The sequence below is a fragment of the Schistocerca americana genome, unplaced genomic scaffold (genome assembly GCF_021461395.2).
Source record: "Schistocerca americana isolate TAMUIC-IGC-003095 unplaced genomic scaffold, iqSchAmer2.1 HiC_scaffold_178, whole genome shotgun sequence".
NCBI classification, from domain to species: domain Eukaryota; kingdom Metazoa; phylum Arthropoda; class Insecta; order Orthoptera; family Acrididae; genus Schistocerca; species Schistocerca americana.
In genome coordinates, this window is record NW_025725875.1 from 278,842 (window position 1) to 290,000 (window position 11,159).

Here is an 11,159-nt window from a genome sequence, read left to right on the forward strand (position 1 = left end):
CTGACACCACAGTGCTTTAAACGGTAGCAGTTGCATGTGTCGGGAGAACACCGCGCTAACGGCAGTCGTGGCCGAGTGGTTAAGGCGTCTGACTCGAAATCAGATTTCCTCTGGGAGCGTAGGTTCGAATCCTACCGGCTGCGTGCGATTTTGCGTACAGAGGAGCAAACATTTTCGCACACATGTGACATGCGTGGGCGAATGCGGGTGCAAACCAGTGACGCCATTCTCAACAAGACGAAAATTTCCGTTTTAAGAATACTGAGTTTTCGCGACGACCGCTGCTTACTGTGGCTATCGGTTCACCTCACACTGACACTGACGCTGGGACTGCAGAAAGCCGTCGCTGAGATCGTGAGTTCACAGATGTGCTCGAAAGTGATGGACAGAGCGAACATTTCATTTTCTTTTTAAGAATCGCAATTTCCATCACTCGAGTGCGGCCAAAGCAGTGGTGCAGCGTTTCTTTTCTTAAGATCTCGCAGCTGCTTGGAGGTATGTCGATCGTTTTAAGACGACAGAAAACTAGCGTCAGCGGTGCGTCAGTGGGAAGTCGGTGAAGTCGCCATTGGAGCCATAAGCCAGTAATTACGACATACGAATCACTCGCGCACCGCGCAGCTGTACGATAATGCTCGTGCGTGGGCCCGCATAGCTGAGTCGGTAGAGCGCTAGGTTTTCAACCAAAGGGTCCTGGGTTCAAGTCCCTGTCTGGGCGAAAATTAATACACTTTCGTAACGGCTAATGGAAACCCTACAGAAAAGAGTGAGGCCACGCCGTTTTCTGCCATCAGATTGCTTCTAAAGATGGCGGTTTCAGTTGTCGGGAGTCGCTTCCGACACTGGCAGTCGTGGCCGAGTGGTTAAGGCGTCTGACTTGAAATCAGATTCCCTCTGGGAGCGTAGGTTCGAGTCCTGCCGACTGCGAAAATTTTCTCGCTCTCAAAAGGCGGACGTTCAGCTGCATCCTAGCAGTTGCGTCACTACTAAACACGTGGGTCACCAGCAATGTGCAGTGCTATTTGATCCAGGGCGCAGCGTTACAGTCGCGCCCAGAAGCCGCAGCTCATCTCCGCGTCTCACAGCCGTCCACCTGGTGTTAGTACAAGTGTCGCCTCACTGGGCAGTGCAGATGTGTCCATTTTAGCTTGCAGACGATGACGTGTAGCAATTTATGAGCTAACGCAAGTCGTATGTTTTACCGTGTGTATCTGCTAGATACTGCCTCTCATACGGTGGAGAGACTCACTCCTTCTTGTGTCTCGTTCTCCGCACACGAGTTGCCCCTGGCATCGATATAGCACGGGTTTTCTAGCGTCAGCGAAGTCAATATTACACGAATCGAGTCGACATGTTTGCTTGTTACGATGACGGAAGAAGAAGAAATGTGTGTGGAACTTCACTGCATCGGCTGCTCGCCTTTCAGCGCCCCTGTGTCTTATCAGACGAAGGTGACTGTGAAATTGGCAACGAGGCAGAGGTTAACGAACACATGCAAATGGCAACCTTCAACGTCAGCCGAAATAGACTGAAGATCTAAAGGTCCCTGGTTCGATCCCGGGTTTCGGCAGGTATTCGTTTTGATGCGACGCCAATGGAATTACTCTGCGTTTGTGATAATGCAACTACCGCTGACAACAAAAATGACTCTCTCCTGTAGCTGTTCTCGTTGTCTAGTGCATGCCATAAGAGGAACTCACTAGACAACTAACTCCCCTAGAAGCAAAAGAATTAAAAATATCCTACCGACTGCATTCCTTTTTCTGTGTCAGGTGGTGAAGAACGTCTTCAACGGAACCGTGAAATGAGCGAAAGCGTGGGAAACATTGCATTCGAAATGCTTGTGAATTTTCCAATTGCCCAGTGAGTGTCGACAAAACACGTAAATTCTCTGCTCCGACGTATGAGGCGTAACAACTAGTGCAATTTGTTGTTGCATCGTGTGCCAGCAGTCTTCGAGAGTGTGTTACGAGCTTAGCGGGATAAGTTTGTAGACAGCATGTAGGCGACGTTTTATTAGTAACGGCCCCATACAGCGATTGCACAACAGTAAAGGACATGAGTCAATGTATAGTTGTGCATTGTGGGAGGTTTTGCAGCCTCGTCCGAGCCCGGATAGCTCAGTTGGTAGAGCATTAGGCTTTTAACCTAAGGGTCCAGGGTTCAAGTCCCCGTCGAGGCGGAAATTTTAACACTTTGGTAGCGATTCGTCTGGTAGCGGTGGAAACGCTACGGAAAATAATGCAGTTACGCCGTTTACTGACACCACAGTGCTTTAAACGGTAGCAGTTGCATGTGTCGGGAGAACACCGCGCTAACGGCAGTCGTGGCCGAGTGGTTAAGGCGTCTGACTCGAAATCAGATTTCCTCTGGGAGCGTAGGTTCGAATCCTACCGGCTGCGTGCGATTTTGCGTACAGAGGAGCAAACATTTTCGCACACATGTGACATGCGTGGGCGAATGCGGGTGCAAACCAGTGACGCCATTCTCAACAAGACGAAAATTTCCGTTTTAAGAATACTGAGTTTTCGCGACGACCGCTGCTTACTGTGGCTATCGGTTCACCTCACACTGACACTGACGCTGGGACTGCAGAAAGCCGTCGCTGAGATCGTGAGTTCACAGATGTGCTCGAAAGTGATGGACAGAGCGAACATTTCATTTTCTTTTTAAGAATCGCAATTTCCATCACTCGAGTGCGGCCAAAGCAGTGGTGCAGCGTTTCTTTTCTTAAGATCTCGCAGCTGCTTGGAGGTATGTCGATCGTTTTAAGACGACAGAAAACTAGCGTCAGCGGTGCGTCAGTGGGAAGTCGGTGAAGTCGCCATTGGAGCCATAAGCCAGTAATTACGACATACGAATCACTCGCGCACCGCGCAGCTGTACGATAATGCTCGTGCGTGGGCCCGCATAGCTGAGTCGGTAGAGCGCTAGGTTTTCAACCAAAGGGTCCTGGGTTCAAGTCCCTGTCTGGGCGAAAATTAATACACTTTCGTAACGGCTAATGGAAACCCTACAGAAAAGAGTGAGGCCACGCCGTTTTCTGCCATCAGATTGCTTCTAAAGATGGCGGTTTCAGTTGTCGGGAGTCGCTTCCGCCACTGGCAGTCGTGGCCGAGTGGTTAAGGCGTCTGACTTGAAATCAGATTCCCTCTGGGAGCGTAGGTTCGAGTCCTGCCGACTGCGAAAATTTTCTCGCTCTCAAAAGGCGGACGTTCAGCTGCATCCTAGCAGTTGCGTCACTACTAAACACGTGGGTCACCAGCAATGTGCAGTGCTATTTGATCCAGGGCGCAGCGTTACAGTCGCGCCCAGAAGCCGCAGCTCATCTCCGCGTCTCACAGCCGTCCACCTGGTGTTAGTACAAGTGTCGCCTCACTGGGCAGTGCAGATGTGTCCATTTTAGCTTGCAGACGATGACGTGTAGCAATTTATGAGCTAACGCAAGTCGTATGTTTTACCGTGTGTATCTGCTAGATACTGCCTCTCATACGGTGGAGAGACTCACTCCTTCTTGTGTCTCGTTCTCCGCACACGAGTTGCCCCTGGCATCGATATAGCACGGGTTTTCTAGCGTCAGCGAAGTCAATATTACACGAATCGAGTCGACATGTTTGCTTGTTACGATGACGGAAGAAGAAGAAATGTGTGTGGAACTTCACTGCATCGGCTGCTCGCCTTTCAGCGCCCCTGTGTCTTATCAGACGAAGGTGACTGTGAAATTGGCAACGAGGCAGAGGTTAACGAACACATGCAAATGGCAACCTTCAACGTCAGCCGAAATAGACTGAAGATCTAAAGGTCCCTGGTTCGATCCCGGGTTTCGGCAGGTATTCGTTTTGATGCGACGCCAATGGAATTACTCTGCGTTTGTGATAATGCAACTACCGCTGACAACAAAAATGACTCTCTCCTGTAGCTGTTCTGGTTGTCTAGTGCATGCCATAAGAGGAACTCACTAGACAACTAACTCCCCTAGAAGCAAAAGAATTAAAAATATCCTACCGACTGCATTCCTTTTTCTGTGTCAGGTGGTGAAGAACGTCTTCAACGGAACCGTGAAATGAGCGAAAGCGTGGGAAACATTGCATTCGAAATGCTTGTGAATTTTCCAATTGCCCAGTGAGTGTCGACAAAACACGTAAATTCTCTGCTCCGACGTATGAGGCGTAACAACTAGTGCAATTTGTTGTTGCATCGTGTGCCAGCAGTCTTCGAGAGTGTGTTACGAGCTTAGCGGGATAAGTTTGTAGACAGCATGTAGGCGACGTTTTATTAGTAACGGCCCCATACAGCGATTGCACAACAGTAAAGGACATGAGTCAATGTATAGTTGTGCATTGTGGGAGGTTTTGCAGCCTCGTCCGAGCCCGGATAGCTCAGTTGGTAGAGCATTAGGCTTTTAACCTAAGGGTCCAGGGTTCAAGTCCCCGTCGAGGCGGAAATTTTAACACTTTGGTAGCGATTCGTCTGGTAGCGGTGGAAACGCTACGGAAAATAATGCAGTTACGCCGTTTACTGACACCACAGTGCTTTAAACGGTAGCAGTTGCATGTGTCGGGAGAACACCGCGCTAACGGCAGTCGTGGCCGAGTGGTTAAGGCGTCTGACTCGAAATCAGATTCCCTCTGGGAGCGTAGGTTCGAATCCTACCGGCTGCGTGCGATTTTGCGTACAGAGGAGCAAACATTTTCGCACACATGTGACATGCGTGGGCGAATGCGGGTGCAAACCAGTGACGCCATTCTCAACAAGACGAAAATTTCCGTTTTAAGAATACTGAGTTTTCGCGACGACCGCTGCTTACTGTGGCTATCGGTTCACCTCACACTGACACTGACGCTGGGACTGCAGAAAGCCGTCGCTGAGATCGTGAGTTCACAGATGTGCTCGAAAGTGATGGACAGAGCGAACATTTCATTTTCTTTTTAAGAATCGCAATTTCCATCACTCGAGTGCGGCCAAAGCAGTGGTGCAGCGTTTCTTTTCTTAAGATCTCGCAGCTGCTTGGAGGTATGTCGATCGTTTTAAGACGACAGAAAACTAGCGTCAGTGGTGCGTCAGTGGGAAGTCGGTGAAGTCGCCATTGGAGCCATAAGCCAGTAATTACGACATACGAATCACTCGCGCACCGCGCAGCTGTACGATAATGCTCGTGCGTGGGCCCGCATAGCTGAGTCGGTAGAGCGCTAGGTTTTCAACCAAAGGGTCCTGGGTTCAAGTCCCTGTCTGGGCGAAAATTAATACACTTTCGTAACGGCTAATGGAAACCCTACAGAAAAGAGTGAGGCCACGCCGTTTTCTGCCATCAGATTGCTTCTAAAGATGGCGGTTTCAGTTGTCGGGAGTCGCTTCCGCCACTGGCAGTCGTGGCCGAGTGGTTAAGGCGTCTGACTTGAAATCAGATTCCCTCTGGGAGCGTAGGTTCGAGTCCTGCCGACTGCGAAAATTTTCTCGCTCTCAAAAGGCGGACGTTCAGCTGCATCCTAGCAGTTGCGTCACTACTAAACACGTGGGTCACCAGCAATGTGCAGTGCTATTTGATCCAGGGCGCAGCGTTACAGTCGCGCCCAGAAGCCGCAGCTCATCTCCGCGTCTCACAGCCGTCCACCTGGTGTTAGTACAAGTGTCGCCTCACTGGGCAGTGCAGATGTGTCCATTTTAGCTTGCAGACGATGACGTGTAGCAATTTATGAGCTAACGCAAGTCGTATGTTTTACCGTGTGTATCTGCTAGATACTGCCTCTCATACGGTGGAGAGACTCACTCCTTCTTGTGTCTCGTTCTCCGCACACGAGTTGCCCCTGGCATCGATATAGCACGGGTTTTCTAGCGTCAGCGAAGTCAATATTACACGAATCGAGTCGACATGTTTGCTTGTTACGATGACGGAAGAAGAAGAAATGTGTGTGGAACTTCACTGCATCGGCTGCTCGCCTTTCAGCGCCCCTGTGTCTTATCAGACGAAGGTGACTGTGAAATTGGCAACGAGGCAGAGGTTAACGAACACATGCAAATGGCAACCTTCAACGTCAGCCGAAATAGACTGAAGATCTAAAGGTCCCTGGTTCGATCCCGGGTTTCGGCAGGTATTCGTTTTGATGCGACGCCAATGGAATTACTCTGCGTTTGTGATAATGCAACTACCGCTGACAACAAAAATGACTCTCTCCTGTAGCTGTTCTGGTTGTCTAGTGCATGCCATAAGAGGAACTCACTAGACAACTAACTCCCCTAGAAGCAAAAGAATTAAAAATATCCTACCGACTGCATTCCTTTTTCTGTGTCAGGTGGTGAAGAACGTCTTCAACGGAACCGTGAAATGAGCGAAAGCGTGGGAAACATTGCATTCGAAATGCTTGTGAATTTTCCAATTGCCCAGTGAGTGTCGACAAAACACGTAAATTCTCTGCTCCGACGTATGAGGCGTAACAACTAGTGCAATTTGTTGTTGCATCGTGTGCCAGCAGTCTTCGAGAGTGTGTTACGAGCTTAGCGGGATAAGTTTGTAGACAGCATGTAGGCGACGTTTTATTAGTAACGGCCCCATACAGCGATTGCACAACAGTAAAGGACATGAGTCAATGTATAGTTGTGCATTGTGGGAGGTTTTGCAGCCTCGTCCGAGCCCGGATAGCTCAGTTGGTAGAGCATTAGGCTTTTAACCTAAGGGTCCAGGGTTCAAGTCCCCGTCGAGGCGGAAATTTTAACACTTTGGTAGCGATTCGTCTGGTAGCGGTGGAAACGCTACGGAAAATAATGCAGTTACGCCGTTTACTGACACCACAGTGCTTTAAACGGTAGCAGTTGCATGTGTCGGGAGAACACCGCGCTAACGGCAGTCGTGGCCGAGTGGCGGTACTCTGGCTTTAGCCGTCGCCGCGGTCGGACGTGCTTGTTGCTTGCTCCGCACACGCTAGCGCAATCGCCGTTGTTTTGTGTTTACGTACAGCTGTCTGTGCATTTTCGTAGTGTTATTGCATTTGGTGGTCCTGATAAGTGTTTGTGAAGTGTTATTGTCCATTCTCCGTTTCGTTCTTCGTCGCGATTTCGGTTTGTACCGGAATTTCGTCGGCACAGAAGATCATGTCTGACACCGTCAGGAAGAATACGTTAGTCTTCTCGTTCGAGAAGGAAACCCGGCCGGTCCAACCCACTGCACTGGAGATCCATGACTGGCTCACCGAGGTAATCTGTATCAATTCTGACTCTGTTCACACCACGCAGTTAGATGCTGAAAAATACTGTGTTTATGTTAAATTTCTGAACTCCGTGACTGTCGATAAGTTAATTGCAAAATGGGGTAATTCTGTTGAATTTGTTCATCGAGATGGTTCAACAAGTAATGTTTCTGTACGAAAAGCTGATATCATGTACACCAATGTGAGGATTTTGAACGTTCCTATCGAAGTTGACAATCAGTTGATCAAAGACGCTCTATCTAAATATGGGGAAGTTAAATCCATCTATAACGAAAGATGGTCGAAGCTGTACAAGATACAGTGTTATAATGGCATTAGGTCCGTCGAAATGGAGGTGAAAGCCAATATTCCGTCCCATATATCTGTTGCAGGTCATAAAGCACATGTTGTTTATTCTGGACAGGAGCGTACGTGTAATATTTGTAACGAGACAGGTCATTTCAGACAAGATTGTCCACGCCGTGTTTTTGTCCTCCGGAATAATCTAACACAGCGTCAAAAATTGACCCTTAGCGACGTCTTACCAAGCAGCAACTCCCCTCCTTCTGCTAATGACAGTGGTGCAGGTACTTCTACAATGCCCGCTGTAACTAACACAGAGTTCCCACCTCTGCAAGTAATAACAAGTCACCCTTCTGTTCCCGAATGCGATCTTCAGAATAAGAAACGACCGTTGGAGGTGACTGATGACGGCTCGGACGGCGAGTCCTCCCGACACTCCCCCTCCACCCGCAAACAGAAGCAGTGTGACGCAGATGTGTTAGAGGAAACAGTCAGTACATGTATGGAAATGACGACAGCGGCTAAGACAACCCAACCGCTGTCGGCTGCCGCACAGGTACCAACCGACCACGGAGTCGAAGCAGTAACGGTTGTCGCGGCGACGGACGTGCCGCACTCCGAACCCCATGAGGTGACGGAGCAGAACCGCATTCACGAACTCACCGACCCCCAACCAACCGATTCAGTCAGTGCCCTGGAGTTAGTGCCGGAAGGACAAGGAAGTGGACGTCATGAACAGGACACTGTTGAGGCAGCTTCGGTCTCAACGGTGGTGAAGATAGACAACGCGAAGGACGGTGCGTTGAACCACGATGTCCAAAGACGTAGACTCAAACCGCAACCTAATCTCAAAGCTTCCCGTAACCAAAGCAAACAACAACCTGGAAAAGATGACGCAACGGCCACGAATGTCCTGTATGAAATTATTACGGAAAAACCTAAGGATGTACCTTCAAGTACCATTAGTGATGGAAAGCCCCTCTGCAAAACTAAAACCCGAGAACTTAGGAATACTCCACCAAACTGAGGATCACATTTCAACAAAAAAAAAAAAAGGGGAAAAAATATCGTTGAACCGCTTTATGTTCTGATTGTCCTATTGTCTTAGTCATTTTTCGGAGGAACCAAACGCAGTGGTTCATGTATTTTCCATACTCATAGGTATTTTTCTGTAGATTATTCTTGCAGGTGCTTGTTGACGTGGAATATTTTATCCCTTCTAGAAGCGACACAGCTCCCTGTTTTTCTCATTATTTTACAATTTTTTTTTTTATTCCTTTATGTACATTTTTATGTAAACTAAATGTCCCAGGCGTATACTTTTGCAACTATCAATATTAACAGGATTACATCGACGACTAAAATTGCGGCGCTCAAAGAGTACCTATATGAGTCAGGGACGGACATTGTTTTCCTACAAGAAGTTGTTCTCACTAACCTTACAGTGCCAGGATATTTGTCTATTTCAAATGTCTCGCTTGACACTAACATAGGGACAGCAATTTTAGTCAGGGAGGGGATCCCTGTCACAGATATTGAAAGATTGGAATCCGGCAGAGCGATAGGTATAAAAGTCTTTGGTTTTACTCTTATCAATCTGTATGCCCCTTCCGGCACATCCAATAGAATGGCAAGAGCACAGTTCTTTAAAGACGAGATCATTTATTTATTGCGGAAAAACCCAACGGATCTTATAATCGGCGGTGATTTTAATTGTGTGATCAATAAAAAAGACCAGGTTCCAAATTTTAATAACTGCAGTGAATTGAAGCGTTTTGTCACTGTTTTACAGCTTAAAGATGCTTGGGAAATAACGTATCCCACATTTGTGGCTTTCACATATATCGGTCCTCAATCACGAAGTAGAATTGACAGACTCTACATATCGCAAAGTCTAGTCAGCTCTTTCATTAAAGCGGAGACGACTCCTGTCTACTTTTCTGATCATAGTGCCGTGCTTGCTACCGTCAGCCTTACTGCGCAACCTACTCGTCGTTTCAGAAGTCAATGGCACCTTAACATGTCACTGATGCAGGAAGACGGACTCGAGGAAAGTTTGACAGAAGCGTGGGCGATGTGCCTCCGCTCCGTAAACAGGCATGTCTCAGTACTAGACTGGTGGTGCAACAGGGCAAAGCCTAAACTGCGAAAAGTTCTCATCCATTATGGTGCACAACGATCGAAAGACTTGAAAAATTCCATAGAATTTTATTACACCATGCTGCGAAATCTATACGAGCAGGCAGACACTTCCAACATCCGTCTGGTAGATATCAAGCGAACCAAGGCCAAATTGCTCAGCATTAAAAGACAGCAGATGGAGGGTCTGAAAATAAAATCAAAGGCTAAAACAGTCGTGGAGGATGAACATGCTTCCTTGTACCATCTACTGAGGCACGAAAGAAATAGGAGACGCACCTTCATCGATGGACTTCAGTCTGAAAATGGCGAGACACTCACGACTCAGAGAGACATCGTCAATGCAGTGCACAAGTATTACGAAGACCTATACTCAGTCAGTCCTGTATGTGAAGAGTCCTTCGATGATTACCTTAGTTCCATAGCTCCTCAGGTGTCGGACGAGGAAAACGAAAACCTTCTCGTCGAGTGTCCTAACGAAGAAATCTACAGAACCATCTGCAAGTCTCCTTTGAAGAAATCACCGGGACCGGATGGTTTGCCTGTTGAATTTTATATACGATACTGGCCTTTGATTGGCGACATGTTTACCCGAATCACAAACGAGGTACTTCAGGGAAAACAGATACCTTCTGTCTTTAAAGAGAGTACAATAGTACTCATTCCAAAAACTACTGCAAAAACAAACCTTAATAACTTTCGTCCTATCTCTCTGTTAAACTCTGATTATAAAATCATCGGCAGAATTATAAACAACAGACTCTCACAGCTCGCTACAAAGATAGTAAGCCCATACCAGTCATGTGTTCCTAATAGGAGTATTTTTAAAAGCATAGCTGAATATAGAGATGTAATTGCAATCACTGCTGTGACCAATATCAAATGTGCTATCATGTTTATTGACTTCCAGAAAGCTTTTGATCGTGTGGATCATAGATTCCTTAATGCCACACTGAAGAAAATAGGTTTTAATGAGCGCGTCCTAAGTGTGATTAGAAATATTGCAACAGGAATCAGCGCTTGTATCTCAGTCAACAGCCAGAGGACAAAGCAGATCCAGATCAGGCGTGGCGTGCCTCAAGGCAGCCCCCTCTCAATGCTCCTCTTCGTGCTGTCTTTAGAGCCTTTTCTCCGCAGTGTTCATGTCACCCTGACTGGCCTCACATTATCTGCTCACCGAACTGTTATAAACGCCTATGCCGATGATGTCGGAGTCGTAGTGCGTAATGCCGAAGACATTTCGAAATTGGACATACTAATTAAGAAGTACTGTAGCGTCTCCGGAGCGAGTCTCAACGCAAACAAAAGCAAACTTTTAAACCTACGGGGTTTTCAACACACCACATTAGCCTGGGCGACAAAAGTCACCCAGTGCAAAGCGCTGGGAATAACGCTGACGCCTTGTCCATTGAAAATGGCAGCTATCAATTGGAGAAATACGTCAGGACAAATTCTTGGAATAACAAGAGAAAACCTTTCCCGTAATATGAACCAGTTTCAGAGGGTACTTTTCATTAACAACTGCCTCCTCTCCAA

General features: G+C 47.5%; 9 non-coding genes across 9 annotated transcripts; all 9 read left to right on the forward strand.

Annotated features, from left to right (window-relative positions):
- Positions 1–61: 61 nt before the first annotated feature.
- On the forward strand, positions 62–143 carry Trnas-cga. The gene has a single exon. It is a non-coding gene; the product is annotated as a tRNA-Ser (tRNA).
- Positions 144–845: 702 nt separating this feature from the next.
- On the forward strand, positions 846–927 carry Trnas-uga. Its single transcript has one exon. It is a non-coding gene; the product is annotated as a tRNA-Ser (tRNA).
- A 1,182-nt stretch (positions 928–2,109) lies between these two features.
- On the forward strand, positions 2,110–2,182 carry Trnak-uuu. The gene has a single exon. It is a non-coding gene; the product is annotated as a tRNA-Lys (tRNA).
- A 138-nt stretch (positions 2,183–2,320) lies between these two features.
- On the forward strand, positions 2,321–2,402 carry Trnas-cga. Its single transcript has one exon. It is a non-coding gene; the product is annotated as a tRNA-Ser (tRNA).
- A 702-nt stretch (positions 2,403–3,104) lies between these two features.
- Positions 3,105–3,186, forward strand: Trnas-uga. The gene has a single exon. It is a non-coding gene; the product is annotated as a tRNA-Ser (tRNA).
- A 1,182-nt stretch (positions 3,187–4,368) lies between these two features.
- On the forward strand, positions 4,369–4,441 carry Trnak-uuu. Its single transcript has one exon. It is a non-coding gene; the product is annotated as a tRNA-Lys (tRNA).
- Positions 4,442–4,579: 138 nt separating this feature from the next.
- Positions 4,580–4,661, forward strand: Trnas-cga. The gene has a single exon. It is a non-coding gene; the product is annotated as a tRNA-Ser (tRNA).
- A 702-nt stretch (positions 4,662–5,363) lies between these two features.
- On the forward strand, positions 5,364–5,445 carry Trnas-uga. Its single transcript has one exon. It is a non-coding gene; the product is annotated as a tRNA-Ser (tRNA).
- A 1,182-nt stretch (positions 5,446–6,627) lies between these two features.
- Positions 6,628–6,700, forward strand: Trnak-uuu. The gene has a single exon. It is a non-coding gene; the product is annotated as a tRNA-Lys (tRNA).
- Positions 6,701–11,159: the final 4,459 nt, after the last annotated feature.